Source organism: Capra hircus, chromosome 1, assembly GCF_001704415.2.
Source record: "Capra hircus breed San Clemente chromosome 1, ASM170441v1, whole genome shotgun sequence".
NCBI classification, from domain to species: Eukaryota; Metazoa; Chordata; class Mammalia; order Artiodactyla; family Bovidae; genus Capra; species Capra hircus.
The window spans coordinates 151,367,744-151,374,149 of NC_030808.1; positions in this window are offsets into that span (position 1 = coordinate 151,367,744).

The window sequence follows — 6,406 nt, forward strand, 5'->3', positions numbered from 1 at the left end:
TGTTTCTTCTTTTTACTCCATCAGAGGCAAGCACACGTTATTTTTTAATTTACTCAGAAAAAGACTTGGTGAGAGCTAGTCTTTTTATCTTTCCTTAAAAAAAATAACAACAAAACAACTCCATGTGTAGCCACATTGTTATTTAAGAACAGGAAAAAAAAAGAAAAGAAAGAAAGAAAAGAAAACCAAAAGGTGAGTACAGAAAGCATTAAAAAATATTTCATAAGTTGTTTTACAATATGTGGTCATGGGGAAAAAATAGATCTGGAGAAAATACAGTAGTAATCTAAGTTGAGACTGATTCATCGTATTTTTATACCATGAATTCTCTATTGGAGAGATGTTTAAAGCACTTGCATACATGGTAATCAGAGTCTGAAATGGAAACATAATCTTAGAATGCTGCTGCTGCGTCGCTTCAGTCGTGTCTGACTCTGTGCGACCCCATAGACGGCAGCCCATCAGGCTCCCCCATCCCTGGGATTCTCCAGGCGACAACACTGGAGTGGGTTGCCATTTCCTTCTCCAATGCAGGAAAGTGAAAAGTGAAAGTCAAGTCGCTCAGTCGTGTCCAACCCTCAACGACCCCATGGACTGCAGCCTTCCAGCCTCCTCCGTCTATGGGATTTTCCAGGCAAGAGTACTGGAGTGGGGTGCCATTGCCTTCTCCGAATCTTAGAATATTACCTGCTAAATAACATATGTGTTCTAATTTTTTAACTTTGCTTTTCTTTTTTAATTGAAGTATAGCTAGTATACAATCTTGTGTTAGTTTCACATGTACAACAAAGTGATTCAGACATATATATGTGTATATATATACACATATATATCAGAGAAGGCAATGGCACCCCACTCCAGTACTCTTGCCGGGAAAATCCCATGGATGGAAGAGCCTGGTGGGCTGCAGTCCATGGGGGTCACTAAGAGTCGGACACGACTGAGTAACTTCACTTTCACTTTTCACTCTCATGCATTGGAGAAGGAAATGGCAACCCACTCCAGTGTCTTGCCTGGAGAATCTCAGGGACAGGAGAGCCTGGTGGGCTGCCATCTATGGGGTCACACAGAGTCAGACACAACTGAAGTGACTTAGCAGCAGTAGCACACACATATATATTTATTTCCATTATAGGTTATTACAAGAAGAGGTGGTAAGAATACACAGAACTATACAAAAAAGATCTTAATGACCCAGATAGTCATGGTGGTGTGATTGCTCACATAGAGCTAGACATCCGAGAGTGTGAAGTCAAGTGGGCCTTGGGAAGCATCTCTATGAACAAAGCTAGTGGAGGTGATGGAATTCCAGTTGAGCTATTTCAAGCCCTAAGAGATGATGCTGTGAAAGTGCAGCACTCAATATGCCAGCAAATATGGAAAATTCAGCAATGGCCACAGGACTGGAAAAGGTCAGTTTTCATTCCAATCTCAAAGAAAGGCATTGCCAAAGAATGCTCAAACTACTGCACAATTGCACTCATCTCAGTTCAGTTCAGCTCAGTCGCTCAGTCTCGTCCAACTCTTTGCGACCCCATCAATCGCAGCACGCCAGGTCTCCCTGTCCATCACCAACTCCCGGAGTTCACTCAGACTCACATCCATCGAGTCCGTGATACCATCCAGCCATCTCATCCTCTGTCGTTCCCTTCTCCTCCTGCCGCCAATCCCTCCCAGCATCAGAGTCTTTTCCAGTGAGTCAGCTCTCCGCATGAGGTGGCCAAAGTACTGGAGTTTCAACTTTAGCATCATTCCTTCCAAAGAAATCCCAGGGCTGATCGCCTTCAGAATGGACTGGTTGGATCTCCTTGCAGTCCAAAGGACTCTCAAGAGTCTTCTCCAACACCACAGTTCAAAAGCATCACTTCTTCGGTGCTCAGCCTTCTTCACAGTCCAACTCTCACATCCATACATGACTACTGGAAAAACCGTAGCCTTGACTAGACCTTAGTTGGCAAAGTAATGTCCTTGCTTTTTAATATGCTATCTAGGTTGGTCATAACTTTTCTTCCAAGGCGTAATCGTCTTTTAATTTCACGGCTGCAACCACCATCTTCAGTGACTTTGGAGCCCAAAAAGATAAAGTCTGACACTGTTTCCACTGTTTCCCCATCTATTTCCCAGGACGTGATGGGACCAGATGCCATGATCTTCGTTTTCTGAATGTTATGCTTTAAGCCAACTTTTTCACTCTCCACTTTCACTTTCATCAAGAGGCTTTTTAGTTCCTCTTCACTTTCTGCCATAAGGGTGGTGTCATCTGCACATGCTGGTAAAATAATGCTCAAAATCCGCCAAGTGAGGTTTCCACAGTACGTGATCTGAGAATTCCAGATGTTCAAGCTGGATTTAGAACAGTCAGAGGAACCAGAGATCAAATTGCCAACATCCATTGGATCATAGAAAAAGCAAGAGAGTTCCAGAAAAAACATCTGCTTCTGCTTTATTAACTATGCCAAAGCCTTTGACTGTGTGGATCACAACAAACTGTGGAAAATTTTACAAGAGGTGGGATACCACCTTACCTGCCTCCTGAGAAATCTGTATGCAGGTCAAGAAGCAACAGTTAGAACTGGGCATAGAACAACAGACTGGTTCCAAATTGGGAAAGGAATGTGTCAAGGCTGTATACTGTCATCCTGTTTATTTAACTTATATGCAGAATACATCATGGAAATACCAGACTGGATGAAGCGCAAGCTGGAATCAAGATTGCTAGGAGAAATACCAATAACCTCAGAGATGCGGATGACACCACCCTTATGGCAGAAAGTGAAGAAGAACTAAAGGGCCTCTTGATGAAAGTGAAAGAGGAGAGTCAAAAAGTTGACTTAAAGGTCCACATTCAGAAAACGAAGATCATGGCATCTGGTCCCATCACTTCATGGCAAATAGTTGGGAAACAGTGACAAATTTTATTTTGGGGGGCTCTGAAATCACTGCAGATGGTGACTACAGGCATGAAATTAAAAGACACTTACTCCTTAGAAGGAAAGTTATGACCCACCTAGACAGCATATTCAAAAGCAGAGACATTACTTTACCAACAAAGGTCCATCTAATCAAGGCTATGGTTTTTCCAGTGGTCACGTATGCATGTGACAGTTGAACCATAAAGAAAGCTGAGCACAGAAGAATTGATGCTTTTGAACTGTGGTGTTGGAGAAGGCTTTTGAGAATCCCTTGGACTGCAAGGAGATCCAACCAGTGCATCCTAAAGGAAATCATCCTAGGTGTTCATTGGAAGGACTGATGTTGAAGCTGAAACTCCAATACTTTGGCCACCTGGTGGGAAGAACTGACTCATTGAAAAGACCCTGATGCTGGGAAAGATTGAGGGCAGGAAGAGAAGGGGATGATAGAGGATGAGATGGTTGGATGGCATCACCAGCTCAAGTTTGAGTAAACTCCAGGAGTTGGTGATGGACAGGGAGGCCTGGCGTGCTGTGGTCCATGGGGTCACAAAGAGTTGGATATGACTGAGTGATGGAACTGAAATTCTTTCAACATAGAGTTACTGTGTGACTCCATACTCCTAGGTGTTTACTCAAGAGAAGTGAAAGCATATGACCTCAAAAAGCCTTATGCACAAATTTCATAGCAGCATTATTTATAAGAACCAAAAAAGTAGAAACAACCCAGATGTTTATCAATTCATGTGATATATTCATACAGTAGAATATTGAGCAGTAAAAGGAAATGAAATACAACTCCAACAGGTATAATCCTCAGAAACCTGTGAAGTAAAAGAAGCCAGTCACAAAGACCCACATGCTGTATACCATTTATAGGAAATGTCCAGAATAGGCGAGAAGCAAAGTATCAACAGATTAGCAGTTGCTTAGGGGTAGGAAGGAGAAGGCAATGGCATCCCACTCCAGTACTCTTGCCTGGAAAATGCCATGGACGGAGGAGCCTGGTAGGCTGCAGTCCATGGGATCGCTAAGAGTCGGACACGACTGAGCAACTTCACTTTCACTTTTCACTTTCATGCATTGGAGAAGGAAATGGCAACCCACTCCAGTGTTGTTGCCTGGAGAATCCCAGGGATGGGGGAGCCTGGTGGGCTGCCGTCTATGGGGTCGCACAGAGTCGGACACGACTGAAGCAACTTAGCAGCAGCAGCAGCAGGGCTGGGAAGGGGAGGAACAATGGGCAGAATGGGGAACGATGGCTAGAGTTACATGGTTTCATTTTGAGGGAGTTCTAAAGTTAGATTATAGGGCTGATTGCACAACTCTGTAAATACACAAAAACCCCACTGATGTGCGTATTTTAATTAGGTGAAATTTAAAGTCTGTAAATTATATCTCTAGAAAGCTCTTAAAAAATTCAACTTCAGTTCAGTTCAGTCGCTCAGTCGTGTCTGACTCTTTGTGACACCATGAATTGCAGCACGCCAGGCCTCCCTGTCCATCACCAACTCCCGGAGTTCACTCAAACTCATTTCCACCGAGTTGGTGATGCCATCTAGCCATCTCATCCTCTGTCGCCCCCTTCTCCTCCTGCCCCCAATCCCTCCCAGCATCAGGGTCTTTTCCAATGAGTCAACTCTTTGCATGAGGTGGCCAAAGTATTGGAGTTTCAGCTTTAGCATCAGTCCTTCCAAAGAACACCCAGGGCTGATCTCCTTCAGAATGGACTGGTTGGATCTCCTCGTAATTTTCCTAAATAAGCCTGTGAATTCTCTGAAAGTTCTCTGCTCTGGTGTACTTGGGTGAAGGCCGTTTGAACAGGCTGTGCAGGATGTGAGAAAGCCTCAGAGTTTAGGGATTGTGTAGAAGACCTAGCTGGAGAATAAGACCTAGATGGGGAATAAGTGAGTGAAAGTCACTCAGTCATGTCCAACTCTGTGACTCCATGGACTATACAATCCATGGAATTCTCCTGGCCAGAATACTGGAGTGGGTAGCAATTCCCTTCTCCAACGGATCTTCCCAACCCAGGGATCGAACTCAGGTCTCCCACATTGCAGGCGAATTCTTTACCAGCTGAGCGAGCCATAAGGAACCCCCATTAAAACCAATTTGCCAAAAATACACTTGTAGTTTTTGCTCCTCTAAAAGGATATTTTTACTCGGGCTATGTATGGCTCTTGTCCACCAAGAATGAGAAAAAACAATCTTATCAGAACAACATGGGTAACAAAATCTCCTCAAAAATACACTTTAAGCACCCTCAACACCACGATTGGGTTCAGTTAGCCATTTGTCCCTTTGATGGTCTCAAAGCACAAGGAGCATAACCGCTCTCACCTAACTGCAGATTATCCCATGCTAGAAAACAGAGCCCCGGTTTATACATAGATATATCCCCATCTTCAAGGACCAGCAGGTAGTACGCATACAAATGTTTGTTATCTAATAATATGACCAGGATGGTAATGATAACCATTTCCACAAAAATAATTACAAGGAAAACAGTATGTATATATATAAGGTCTGGAAGTCAGCAGGTGAAGACTAACCGATCAAATTATTGTTGCTGTTTGCTATTTTAATCACTTAGTCCTCTCTGACTCCTTTGCAAGCCCATAGACTGCAGCCCACGAGGCTCCTCTGCCTAAGGAACTTCCCAGGCAAGAACACTGCAGTGGGCTTGCTGTTTCCTTCTCCAAGGGAATCTCCCTGACCCAGGGATGGAACCCGCATCTCCTGCATTGGCAGGTGGATTCTTTACCACTGGGCCACCAGGAAAGCCCAACCTACCAAACACATAAATGTAAAAATACAAATAATACAACAACAAGGGCAACTGCTTCTCAGTTATAATTTGGGTAATAGTCTAAGAAGTTATATCAATTAAATAACAGTGTGTTTTAATAAATAAATCCCCAAACTGTGGCATAACAAGTGTGCATAATGTCTCAGTGGTGTCTAACTCTTTGCGACCCCATGGACTATACAGTCATGGAATTCTCCAGGTCAGAATCCTGGGGTTACCCACAGCCACAAGGCTCCTCGTCCATGGGATTGTCCAGGCAAGAATCCTGGAGTGGGTAACTGTTTCCTTTTCCAGGGGCTCTTCCCAACCCAGGGATGGAACCCAGGTCTCCCGCACCGCTGCTGCTGCTGCCGCTAAGTCGCTTCAGTCGTGTCCGACTCTGTGCAACCCCATAGACGGCAGCCCACCACGCTCCCCCTGTCCCTGGGATTCTCCAGGCAAAAACACTGGAGTGGGTTGCCAGTCCCGCACTGCAGCGGGCCTCTTTAGCAGCGGAGCCACCAGGGACGCCCCCCTGTTTACTTTCTTCAGGCTCCTTGCGCGAGGCCACGCCCCTCCCTGGTTTCCTAGCAACCAGACCCGCCCCCGCGCTCCTCCTCCTCCAGCCTCGCTGCGACGTCACTTCCTCTCCGCCACAGGAAGTGGGGTCCGAGCCGGCGGCTTCTCCCGGGAGCTGGGACTG